This window comes from Acartia tonsa, chromosome 15, assembly GCF_053477335.1.
Source record: "Acartia tonsa isolate MP-2025a chromosome 15, ASM5347733v1, whole genome shotgun sequence".
Classification (NCBI taxonomy): domain Eukaryota; kingdom Metazoa; phylum Arthropoda; class Copepoda; order Calanoida; family Acartiidae; genus Acartia; species Acartia tonsa.
Genome location: NC_137274.1, coordinates 23,259,243 through 23,273,384, shown reverse-complemented (window position 1 = coordinate 23,273,384; position 14,142 = coordinate 23,259,243). Strand labels below are relative to the sequence as shown.

Below are 14,142 nucleotides of genomic sequence, written 5' to 3'. Positions count from 1 at the left end.
ACCTGAAAAATAATGTTTGCACCTTTTGATTGATTATGTATGCATATGCCATAGAAATATTCACTAAAAATTGTAGCCATCTATCTTCAGTAGCAGCAGTGAAAATTATATTTACCCCATGGCGTTAAGGAATGACTGACTGACGAACAGAAAGACAGAAAGAGTTTAAAGAACCTGGATCAATATACCCAGCCATACTTGTTGACATTCTATAGATATGCAATTTCAAAAGTTTACATTTACTTCAGAGCTTAAATGAAAGTAAATGTAGCTGAAATAATATCGACAGTTAAATAACATTAAAACTGCACATTTATGTTAAAATGATAACAGCATATTTTTTTTGATCGAAGTTACTCTATAATTCCAAATGTGCGTCAGTATGTCCATCGGATTCAAAGTTTTCTCGGCTACTATCCCCCTTCCCCATTTTTTATCTTAATTTTTTAAAATAATTTTTTTTTGGGAGGGGAAATTTTTTTTGTGATTTTTTGGGTGATTTCTCTTGGCAGGGTGGTGGTACCCTCCCCCACATAGTTATAAACCTTTCCAGAAAGTATGAGAAGCTACATTGTAAAGGAGAACCAAATTGGTTCAGCGGTTAGCGAGATCCTTTGGTACAGATTGACAGACACACAAACACACAGGTCCTGTTACTTATTTTTTCTGAAAATTTGAAGGTGAAATAATCTTGTGGATATAATCATCCTTGATTCTAAATATGATTCTTTAGAGTAAGGTTTTTGGATATTATTAAACTATTGTCATAAATACTGCTACTCTTATTTTGTCTTGTCTATCCTATCATATAAGTTAGTAGGGATTTTTGTATTTTAAGATCTCAACGACTGAACTTAATGTTTTATCCATTTTATATAGGCTTTATATAGGTCCTAGATTTTATTTGTAAAATATCTTGCTGACAGCTTAACTATTATGGTTCTCCTTTAAAATGTAGCTTCTCATGGGTATCGGGAAGGTTTATAAACATCACCCTCCCAAGAAAAATTGCCACTAGAACAAATGACCCTCTCCCCTTACCCCTGATATTTTTACTTTTAAACCAAAATTAATGATTAAGTGTCCCTAGAGGCATCTAGGCGCGTAGTTACTAGTATTTTCTATCATGTTAAGTGGTTATATGAGGTTTGTCCAAGGATTGTTTACCTCTGTAACAATATACACGTATTCTATATCAATTCCGATAGCAGATTTCTGCAAGTTTTTACCTATTTAATTTAAATATTTTTATGTGAAATAAATATATACCATACGACAATTTTGAATAATGATTAAGCCAAGGAATAAGACAATGTAGTAAATTGATGTACAATTTATCTATGTATGAATAGTCACAATAGTTTTTAAAAGCGAAGCTTTTCTATAATTAGGGTCGGTCCGTCCGTCCGTCCGTACGCCCGTCCGTCCGTCCGTAACGGATAGCTTTTTTCGCTAATTTAGGCATGTTAGAATTGTCCTATTGATTTCAAACTTTGCATGGTGATTCCTGTAGTAGTTAGGTACGATTTAGAAAGCGTAGCAACTCTATAACCATTACCAAAGTGTCCGTACGTCCATTTTAAACATGTTGATTTTTTTACTTTTTTAACTACAAATTTTTATGTGATCTAATAATCCGATTGATCTGATTTTTGGTATACTGATTCCTGGGACAACAAAGTACAATATTATAAGCGAAGCAACTCTATAATCAAGTCCTAAAAACGTAAGTATGTCCATAAACATTATTCTGTAACAAGCAGTTTTTCAACAATTTTACTTACAATTTTGCTTCGACATTTATACATTTATATTCTGATTATTCAGTTCTGACACTATACAAGTGTTAGTGTCCGTTTGTACTACCGTTTCAGTGCTTCGCTTTTATGGATGTTGTCATCCTTGTTAAACGTGCGACTAAGTGACTATTAAACTTTGTGAAAATTAAGGGATAAGACTTTTTCTCGTATTCATTCGAATCCGGTGGATAGGAACCGGTTCTTATCCATACGAAAAAACTATGTCTAGCATCGTATTATATCCAGTTTTCTACGAATATAGAAATGTACAATCATAAGATTAAAACCAGTTTTTTAGCCGGTGCCTCAGGCACCCCGGGGCTAAAAAAACTAGTTTTAATCTTATAATTGTACATTCTATATCCGCGGAAAGCCGTTTATAATACGATACGAGAAATAACTATTCCTTATGAATAAGACAATAGGTCATAAATCACTAGTCGCCGGAAGGGAATAGCAGTTTTTTGAAATGGGCTATTTGAGATTATTACAGATTCTGATATATACATATATAGACTAATGAAAAATGCAAAAAACGAAATCAAAAGTGTTCCTTCTTGGGAGAAAATCCGGGAAAAAGATTTTAACTATTTTTAACCTAAAATTCACATCCGCAAGCCTGCAAAGAAATATACAGACATTTTAAACATTTCATTGCTCAGCACCTAGAAGTGGTATAAAAATGCTACGCATACCATTGGAAAGCTCATAACCTCTAGTTTTCATATTGGTATATAAAGTTTTTGTACTATTATTAGTTTTTGAGCTATCCTCTGAAGTATACTCAAGTTTTAAAAATGCAGTTTTTTCTTGAATTTTAAGTTTGATACTTGTTACACAAACCTTTTTAAAATTATATTGCTTAGCACCTAGGAGTTATATAATTATTTTATATAGGTATAATTGTATATTTTGGGTGAATTCAATTTTAGCTAATCAAAAATATTTTTTGAAATTTGTATAGTTTGTAGTAAGAACCAATGAGGGAGGGGGGGGGGGGAAGTTTCTACACTTATAGGCAATGAAATTCAGTATAAAATTTTGCTCTGGATGTTTTTGGGCTTGTTGTTATAGATATTATTTTGATTCTCTTTGTAAGATCTCGTATATGATTAAATCTACCAGTAAAAATATTGAAAATTTAATTTTGGCACTATCCTTCTAGGGGCTAGTGGGGTAAAGGAGCTCCAAAACACTGAAATCTAAGGTCTGAGATTATTTTTAGAGATATCAAGCTAATTTTTTTAATGTAAACTTTTTTTGCATAATTGAGTTAAGTAGCCACTAAAGATTTCATTTTGGCACTTTCCTTCTTGGGGCTAGCAGAGTATAACACTCCCCCAAAACACTAAAATTATTATTTATGAGCCCATTTTTAAAGATATCAAGCTGATTTTTTAAATTTAAAATTTATTCACATAATTGAGATACATAGCCACTAAAGATTTTGCCCTGGCTGTTTGGACTTTTTGTTATAGTTATCAAATGATTTTTTTTTTAATTTTCTTATATGATTAGATCTACCTGTAAAACTTTTAAAAAATTATTTTTGGCACTTTCCTTCTAGGGGATTGTGGGGTAAAAAGCCCCTGAAACACTAAAATTATAAGGTATGAGATTATTTTTAAAGATATCAAGCTAATTTTTCTAATGTAAACATTTTTCACATAATTGAACTAAGTAGCTATTACACATTTCATTTTGGCACTTTCCTTCTAGAGTGTAGTGGGGTAAAACATCCCCCCAAATACAAATGTTATGAGTTCTGAGCTTATTTTCAAAGATATCATGTTAAACTTTAATGAATGATTATTTAGTTCATTTATTTAAAAAAAAAGTTTTCATTAACAAAATCAGCCCAATATTTTTTTTAAAAGCCCAGAATTTAAAGTTTAAGTAGTTTTGGGGCAGTTTTACCCCACTAGCCCCTAGAAGGTAAGTGCTAAACATGGGGTTTACTGGTAGATTTGATCATATAAGAGATTTTACAAAATAATCAGGTTGATAACTATAACAAAAAGCCCAAACATATAGAGCAATATTTTATACTAAATTTATACTATTGGGGTGAAACACCTTCAATTGTAAAGTTATAAGATCCAAGGGGGGGGGGGGTTATACACTTATAGGCAATGAAATTTAGTACAAAATTTTGCTCTATATGTTTGGGCTTGTTGTTATAGTTATCAACCTGATTATTTTTGTAAAATCTTTTATATGATCAAATCTACCAGTAAACCCCAAGTTTAGCACTTACCTTCTAGGGGCTAGTGGGGTAAAACTGCCCCAAAACTACTTAAACTTTAAATTCTGGGCTTTTGAAAAAAAATATTGGGCTGATTTTGTTAATAAAAACTTTTTTTTCAATAAATGAACTAAATAATCATTCATTAAAGTTCAACATGATATCTTTGAAAATAAGCTCAGAACTCATTTGTATTTGGTGGGATGTTTTACCCCACTAGACTCTAGAAGGAAAGTGCCAAAATGAAATGTGTAATAGCTACTTAGTTCAATTATGTGAAAAATGTTTACATTAGAAAAATTAGCTTGATATCTTTAAAAATAATCTCATACCTTATAATTTTAGTGTTTTAGGGGCTTTTTACTCCACAAGCCCCTAGAAGGAAAGTGCCAAAAATAATTTTTTAAAAGTTTTACAGGTAGATCTAATCATATAAGAAATTTTTAAAAAAAATAATTTGATAACTATAACAAAAAGTCCAAACAGCCAGGGCAAAATCTTTAGTGGCTATGTATCTTAATTATAAGAATGAATTTTAAATCAAAAAAATCATAGGCTCATAACTTATAATATTTGTGTTTTGGGGGGTGTTAAAACCCACTAGTACCAAGAAGGAAAGTGGCAAAATGAAATCTGTATTGACTACTTAGCTTAATTATGCAAAAAAAAAATTACAAAAAGTTAGCTATATATCTCTAAAAAGAAGATTTTAGTGTTTTGGAGCTGTTTTATCCCACTAGAACCTAGAAGGATAGGTCAAAATTCAATTTTCAATATTTATACTGGTAGATTTAATCATATAAGAGGTTGATAACTATAACAACAAGCTCAAAAACATCCAGAGCAAAATTTTATACTGAATTTCATTGCCTATAAGTGTATAACCCCCCCCCCCCCTCCCTCCTTGGTTCTTACTACAAACTATACACATTTCAAAGACTATTTTTAATTAGCTAAAATTGAATGTACCCAAAATATACAATTATACCTATATAAAATAATTATATGACTCCTAGGTGCTAAGCAATACAACTCTAGAAAGGTTTGTGTAACAAGTATCAAACTTAAAGTTCAAGAAAAAAACTGCATTTTTAAAACTTGAGTATACTTCAGAGGATAGCTCAAAAACTAATAATAGTACGAAAACGTTATATACCAATATGAAAACTAGAGGTTATGAGCTTTCCAATGGTATGCATAGCATTTTTATACCACTTCTAGGTGCTGAGCAATGACATGTTTTTTTTATGTTTGTATTTTTCTTTGTAGGCTTGCTAATGTGAATTTTAGGTTAAAAATAGCTAAAATCTTTTTCCCGGATTTTCTCCCAAGAAGGAACGCTTTTGATTTCGTTTTTTGCATTTTTCATCAGTCTATATATGTATATATCAGAATCTGTAATAATCTCAGATAGCCCCTTTCAAAAAACTGCTTTTGCCTTCCGGCGACCAGTGAAATAGATATACATCCCCAATTATTATAAATAAATAAATATACATACAATACTGTCGGACAGTGTCGGTAGATTAATATTATTCATTTAAAAGTTTGGACAGTAGTAGTTTGGAACCAACCAATCAAATTTATAACAGTTTCTAAAGCTTTTGTGCAAATGAATAAAATAATTTGGTTCGAAAACTATTGTCACCACTATAATTTTCATCCGAATGTATCCTCCCTCCCTTGCTGTCACTTTACAATGCCGGTCATTTTGTTGAGCTTCGCATTTATGGATGCTTTCATCCTTGTCCACAAAAAAAAATTCTCCTTTTCTCCTCTCTCTCTCTCTCTCTCTCTCTCTCTCTCTCTCTCTCTCTCTCTCTTTCTCTCTCTCTCTCTCTCTATCTAGCTATCTATCTTTATATATTATATTATACGTAAGGTCTTCTATTCTATGCAAAAAAATATCTATTCTTTCTCTCACTTTATAATCATCTCCATTTTTCTTTCTTTCTTTTTATCTCCTCTCTCTCTCTCTCTCTATCTCTCTCTCTATCTCTCTCTCTATCTCTCTCTCTCTCTCTCTCTCTCTCTCTCTCTCTCTCTCTCTCTCTCTCTCTCTTTCTCTCTCTCTCTCTCACTCTACGTTTAAGAAACAAATAAACTAATTATAGCTTTACATCTATCTATCTATCTTATGATCAAAATATCTTGGTTGATTTTTTTTATTTCTAAAATTGTTATTCGCGGATTTTTCCAAGGGTAGTCAACTTTCGCGCCATTTTTCGCCATGAAGGAGGTCAGCTAGACCAAAATGGACGTCAGATTCGGAATCTCCGACCCCAAATTGTTGGAGAAAGTGGTCTTCAATTTTTCATATAGGCCCTATGGGAGCTATAATATGTAAAACCATTTTTTGTGACGTTGAGGGTGGTCCTTTAGATTTTTTTGAAGTTTGAAGCTTTTTTAGCTTGAAGTAAATATTGAGATAGGATGAGGAAACACCGAGGAAACTTTGTACACAATCGGAAACTCAAATTCAACTGACCAAGAAACAGGTATTGTATGTGTAAAACAAGGATGATAACATCATTGAAAGCAAGACAAAATATGTTTTTAATCTCTGAAAACAATAAATGTATGAGTTTTAATTCATAACCCAGACAACTACCTGGTTTCAGTAGTTGGGACTTTTTTTCGTCTGCTATCAAATTGATTTCTGCTCTTTTGTAGCGACTTGACTGAGCTAATTTTTCCTACGCAATAGGCTTATATTTATAAACCAAATACAGTTATTTAACCCAAATTTTATCTAAATTTGAAAGCTGTGTATAAAAATACATTAAATGCGATACAACTGCAGAGTTTCTATTCTTGTTTATCATATCCTATCGTCCTAGAAACCACATTGCTAAGTTTTAAAATAATAGGATGACTTTTTAATTTCATCTTTAATATTTAATTCAATTCAAGTCATCATTATACTGAGTCCCTTACAATGTTTGTTGCGTTTCACATTATATTATCATGACATCCTTTTGATAAAGTAACAGGATGTTTGTCTGTCTATTTGTGTATACCGAAGGATCTCTCTAACCGCTCAGGCTCTCTTTAACAGGGTAGCTTCTCATAGGTCCCGGGAAGGTTTATAACTATTTTTGGGGAGGGTACCACCACTCTCCCAAGAGAAATCACAAAAAAATTGTATTTTTTTTGACGCAACATAGAGACTTTAACGCAACATAGGTAGGTATCGTAGAGTCTTGAACCAAAAGACCAAACATTTAAAGTATCACTAAAGGCCTCTAGGTGAGTTGCCGCTAGTAAAGGCATAAACTACATAAGGTTGATTCTAAAGTTATCCAACATCAAAGTATGACAGTAGAAAGAAAGAAAGAAAATGGCCATTATGAACAAAAATAGTAAGATCTTTAATTTGACACCTTCCTTTTTCAATTCTGTCAGGTAATTATTGAAAAAACCCATGAAAATAAAAACTTTGAACTTAATTTTATCATTTCACAGGTAAAAAAATATTTGTTCATATATACCTTTAGAATCAGAAAAATATTACGAATCCATTGTAAGCAAAAGTGAAAAAAAAAGTTTACAATATAGTATATAAACTACAATAAAAGGAATTATATGAAAATATCATATTATATTGTACAGGCAACGTCTTAATTCTTGAATTGAGTATACAAATGGGAAGGGGGTAAAGAGGGGGTAAAAAAGGGAAGACAAAAGTGTTGCCTGAACAAAAAATATAATTGGCCATTTGTTTATTTTTTATTTTTTTTACTTTTTTCAATTTTGCTTACAATGGATTCGTAATATTTTTCTGATTCTAAAGGTATATATGAACCCATATTTTTTTACCTGTGAAATGATAAAATTAAGTTCAAAGTTTTTATTCTCGTGGGTTTAAAAAAATCAATTTTTTCAATAATTACCTGACAAAATTCAAAAAGTAAGGTGTCAAATTAAAGATCTTACTATTTTTGTACATAATGGACATTTTCTTCCTTTTTTTGTTGCGTTTTAGTACCTTAAAATCGACTTACTCTTTTTTTAAAAAACTTAAATTACTTAAAAAATAAGAGGTCTACAAAAAAACCGATTGCATATCTGAATTCTTTGAAAAATTTTACATCTACTACTTATTAAAAGAACTGGCTAGCTATAAAAAAAAAAGTTGATACACCTTCTTTGGAGTGTTTTGGGGTTTTCTTCTTTGCACTTTCCTTTCTTTAAATAATTTCAAAGGTTGGATGATGTTATATAGAATTTTCTTTTTTAGGTCAGCAATAGATTATTAGATACTAGCGGCTTCGCCCCTAGCCTCTAGGGGCTTTGTCCCAAGAGGTTTAATCAAACCGAATTTTCATATTTTAGATTTAAAAGAAAAATTTTTAAAAAAATTTCTTTAGGGGGGGAATTTTTTTTTTTTTTTTTGGGGGGGGGGGGGTGGGTAGTCGACCCCACTATTTTAATTTTAGTTTTAAAAAGAATTTTTTTTTTTTTTTTCATTTTTTGGGGGGGGTTGGGGGTGTCCCACCCCCCAAGAAAATAGTTATTAACCTTCCCGGGACCTATGAGAAGCTACCCTGTAAAGGAGAACCCGATCGGTTCAGCGGTTAGCGAGATCCTTTGCTACAAACAAACAGACAGACAGACAAACAAACATCGCTCTACTTTGTATTATAGAGGATACTGTTACTAAATTATATAAGGAATATTTCTTTGTCCGTCTCATTTATTGAGCTTTGCTTTTATGGTTGTTTTCATTCTTTATTTGTTAATCCTATTATATAAAGTAGTAAGCGTTTTTTGTCTGTCACAAAGGATCTCGCTAACCGCTGAACCGATATTGTTCTCCTTTACAGTGAAGCTTCTTATAGCTCCTTGGAAGGTTGTAAACTATTTTTTATCTGGGGGCAGGGGGTGTCTTCACTCCCCTGCCCCCAGATAAAAATATTTTTTTACTCTTTTTGAAACTCAAATTTAAAAGGGGATGATGTCGACTTTTCCCCCTCCTACCTTAAGTGCCCCTAGAGGCTTCAAGGGGGCGTAGCCGCTAGTCATACATAAAACAACCTAAATCTTATCAAATATTAATCAAATAAAGAAATCAATATTTTAATTAAAACATTTTATTCAAGAACAAAATAGTGGTTAAATGGAAATAATACATAATAAGTACAAACTGATTAAATGAAGAAAAAAAAATTATACAGGGTCTTTAATCGGAAATTTAAAATTTAAAATTTAGCAAGAAAAAAAATAATTTAAAATATATTGGTTATTTTATTAGCAGAGCTGGATCTTTAAATCATAGTGGTGAGCCGGATCGGGGTGCGCCGACGTTCAGCCAATCACAGCGCGGCATTTCATAAAATGCTGTGATCTCATTGGTGGAAAGTTATCTCACCTTGATCTGGCTCACCACTAAAATGATTTACAGATCCAGCTCAGGATTTTTATAAAGTTTTGTAATTGATAATGTAAATACGTAGGAAGATATTTTTGGGCCCTGTAGATATAAACAATATACAATATATGAATATGCAAGTGCAAAAATAATCAAAATATAAAAAAATATTGTCAATTTGTATAAAGAAAATAGCAATGTTAATGTAGAAACTTAATGTAATTGAAATAAAAGTATAAACATATTTGGTAAAAAACATTGCTTAAAATTTGGGAAAGAATTGTTAATATGCAATTTATACATGGGAGAAGGAATAAAACGAATAAATGGCTTTGAAACGGATTAATATCCGCTGGATTAAAACCGATTCTCCGCCATACTAAAAAATCATGTATAGCATCATATTTTAGACTATTTTCCACTAAAATTAAAATAAAAATCATAAAATTTATACAAGTTTTGATAGCTTTGGCCTTCGGGGTGAACAAAACAGGGTTTAATCTTATAATTATTTATTTTAATATACGCGGAAAGCTGTCTAAAATACAATGCAATAAATTCCAGCAATTTGAATGTTCATGAAAGTAGAATCAAAGTCAAATCATTTTTTTCCCCAACAAATACTACAGATGTTTCCCTCACAACACTTGTTGAAATCATTGCAGGTATGAATACTGCATACACCTTTCTCAAATGCTAAAACAATCAGTTGTTAATATATGATAAAGCTTGTTAGTATTTTATGTTCGATAATAATATTATTATTACATTTAATTGGAAATAACTTTGTCAAAGCAGAACTTTTTCAATCTAAGATACTGAAACAGTTTCTTTATAAGTCCAAGTAATCAGTTTTTAAATATCTTTCTATTTCATGGAAAACTAATAAAAACAAATATGCAAATTCTGGTGTAATTTTTTTATGTATGGATACCATAAAATCAATAGAAAAATCTCCTTCTTTAACCTTTCTCTCATTTTTAAAGTTTAATTCTTTTCAATCAACTTTTTTAAAAGGTATTATGCATTTGTTGAAATAAAACACAATTCTAAATATTTATGTTTTTTAAAGAAATAAAGGGGTATAGTCCTTTCCATGACATCCCTCCATAAGGAGCGATTCTTCGTATTTTTAAAATGGCTTTTTATAGGTTATTTTAGGTTAGGTTAGGTTATATTGTGTTAGGTGATTGCCCCACAGGGTTAGGTAATTGGCCCTAATTTTTGTATTTGTAGCCAGGGAGTAAGGGAGGGGACAATGGGCAATTAATTCAATATACGAGTTATCAAAGAAAGGGCATGAAATCCAGTTTAATCCAATTAATTAGTAGGAAATTATAAAGGGATTGTTAATTGAATAATAGATTTTATATTAAAAGATTATTGGACCCCGCCAGCTGCTAGCAAGAATATGACTGCCCCTTTTTATTCTGTTTATTTCCCTTGCGCCTTGCCCCCACCTCCCATCTCCTAGAATCATGGCTTCTAAATTCTGCAATTTATAAGGTTCTAAGAAGTTTCAAAGCAAAACGAAGGATGCATACTACAGAAAGGTAAATACTAAAGTTTCTTAAAAATTGTTTTATAACTTGTTATATCTTTTTACTGGTGGCTGCTACAAATACAAAATTGGACCATAGTTCAATAGATATGTTGTCATAATGTTCATGTACTTTGATACCCTCATAATAACCACCAGTAAGAGAATCATTAAGATCATAATCCCCAAAATTAAGATTTAAATAATTTTTTTTACCATATTAAAAAAATCTTTTTGTTTTACCTTTGGGCTAATTATTATCTCTAACAAGTAGTTAGCAACAACTTAAAAACAAGAGGTTGGCAGCGGTTGAATTCCTTAGTCTAAATTTTCTTTCTTTAAAATACCATTAAAATCTACCGAAAATTATGTTATATAATAATCAATGTACTAATCCCTTAAAAAAACATTAATTGAACAGAATCAAAGTGAGAGAAAAGTTTTAAAAAGAGATTTTTCTATTGATTTTACGGTTTCCACACATATTAAAACTTACACCCAAATTTGCATATTTTTTAGTATTTTCATTAGTTTTCCATGAAATAGAAAGATATTTCAAAACTGATTACTTGGGATTATATTTAAATAAACTGTTTCAGTATTTTAGATTGAAAAAAGGTTTGTTTTGAAAGCATTTTTGACAAAGTTTTGGCCAAATATTTGTAATGTTATGATCAAACATATAAAAACTAAAAGACTTAAGATTTTAATTTGAATTAGCAGAATCTTAATTTTAAAAAAATGATATATTATGTAGTGTTAAAAGCAAAAATCCGTTTTATAAAAAAATAACAATTTGAATGTTAAAACTTAATGAAACAAAAAGTACTCAATTGAAGAAATAATTTTTATCTTTACTATTATCCGAATATGATATGCCTTAATTGTCAAAAAAAAGTTAAATCTTTAGCTTAATAAATACTTGGTGCCGGTGGTCAGACAGATGGCTGTTTCCTAACTATAGAGCAACTTTACCATATCTTTATTACTTTTGTCTAAATAATCTTCATGAGTAGCTCGTGCATCATTTACTGCATCTCATACAGCAGTTGCTGCATTTTTAACTGCATTTACAACTAAAACAATTAAAAGTAAAATCATTTTTATATCAGCAGAAATATAATCTATGATTACGGTTTTGTCCATTTAAGAGAGATAATCTATGATTCCATTTTCCCCTCTCTTGGTAATTATATCATCATGGAGGATATGATTTTTTAAATTTACCATTCCACTTCCAATAGAGGCGAAACTGGAATGGTACATACCAGCGTATCCATAAACATTAATTTTGTTGTTTTAAATCGACATAATAGTAATGGTTATTTTTACAATTTTACATAAAAAAATATTATTTTATGCATTTCTACGATTTACATACTTTAATAGTTATTTCTCATATCGTATTATAAACGGCTTTCCGTGGATATAAAATGTACAATTATAAGATTAAAACTAGTTTTTTTAGCCCCGAGGTGCCGGAGGCACCAGCTAAAAAAACTGGTTTTGTACATTTCTATTTTCGTAGAAAACTGGATATAATACGATGCTAGACATAGTTTTTTCGTATGGATGAGAACCGGTTCCTATCCACCGGATTCAAATGAATACGAGAAAATAGTATATATGATTTCAATTATGTCAATGTTAAAATAGTAAACCACCATTCCAGTTTTGTCTCTCTTGAAAGTAGAATATCACATTACAAAAATAGTATCAGCCTTTATGATATCATCACCAAGAGAGGAAAAATAGGAATGGTAGATTACAAAAATATCATTACCATGAGAGGGGAAAATGGAACCATACATTACGTTTTTTAGATGGTAAAAACCGAAATCAAAGATTATATTTCAGTTTTTATAAATATGTATATAAATATATTTATAAATATACTATACGTAGTTTCCATGATCCAGGTGGAGGTGGAGGGTTGTCATTTATGGGTGTGGCCATTCCATAACCAAGGAAAATGCTTGCGATAATAACCTGAATTTGTAAAAAAGATTAGTTTTAAGTCCCCCCAAAAAGTTTCAATTAGGATGATTTCATGTTAAAATACACACAGAAAAATTTTCTAAAATATTTTTAAATGCTTTGTATGATCTAATTTCCCTTAAACTTTAAAGTTTTTTTGTGAAAATTCCCCGAAACTTTGAACATTTATTATAATAGTTGTTTTGTCCTTCTGTCAGAAAAAATATATGTTTAACAAAACAAAATTGATGCTAAGATCTAAAGGGATAAGACAATGGCCGGTAATTTGGTGTACATCCCCAATGATGATACACAAAATTTCTCCTTCTGCAGATTACAATTACTGGTTTTAACCTTTAGATACTTATCCAAATAAAGTAACCAATCAAAATTAATAAAAGTCCCCAAACTTTTTATCCCAACGAAGAAGTAAACATTATTATAACACTAGTGTAATAAACAGCCCATTGCCTCCTCCCTCCATTGTTTGACACTTAGGAATTCTTTGCATAAAACACTTTTTTTAAAAAGATTTAAATAATTAGAAACTCACCACAAAAAATACTTTGACTTGCATGTTGATTGCTTATACTTGCCCGGTTGGAAATCAACTGAAATTTTTTAGAAAGTTTCATCAAAATGTAAATTCCTGTTTAGTATCTTGCCTTGGTTTCTTTTCCGTTTTTGATAAGCATCGCAGGCTCGCATCTACTTAGAAACTATGTTAATCTGTCTGTATTTTAGATTTAAAAGAAAAATTTTCAAAAAATAATTTCTTTGGGGGGGGGGGGGGTTAGTCGACTCCACTATATTAATTTTAGTTTTTACATAATATAGTATATATATTACTATATGTACTATATATGACTATATATAATATATATTATAAACTATATAAATCTAACATATCTATATAGACATATTACAAGATCGATGCAGTTCTTATAGAAATAATATTAAAAAAAGTTTAATTAAAACTTCTCTAATATATTAAAAAATTCGCTTCTTCTGAATTTCTAATTTCCTTGTTGTGTTACTAAAATAAGGAAAATATCTGTAATCAAGTTTTAAAAGAGCATAACTTTCTAATTTTCTATCCAACCCTTTTATGGCCCCTTTTAAAGCAACTAAATCCATCCATCTTAGACAAAACAAACTGCGCATATATGTGAAGCCGCAGTCATCAAATTTTACTTAGGCACATCTTACA

The 14,142-nt window shown here is 30.6% G+C and overlaps 1 long non-coding RNA gene across 2 annotated transcripts; it reads right to left on the bottom strand.

Annotated features, from left to right (window-relative positions):
* Positions 1-9,910: 9,910 nt before the first annotated feature.
* Positions 9,911-13,546, bottom strand: LOC145307653 (uncharacterized). Of its 2 annotated transcripts, XR_013875545.1 has the most exons (4): positions 13,486-13,546; positions 12,857-12,944; positions 11,945-12,031; positions 9,911-10,111 (listed from the first exon to the last, which is right to left on the bottom strand). It is a non-coding gene; the product is annotated as an uncharacterized LOC145307653 (long non-coding RNA). The 2 variants fall into 2 exon arrangements; XR_013875544.1 differs by lacking the exon at positions 11,945-12,031 and having other exon boundaries at positions 13,486-13,545.
* Between the last annotated feature and the right edge of the window lie 596 nt (positions 13,547-14,142).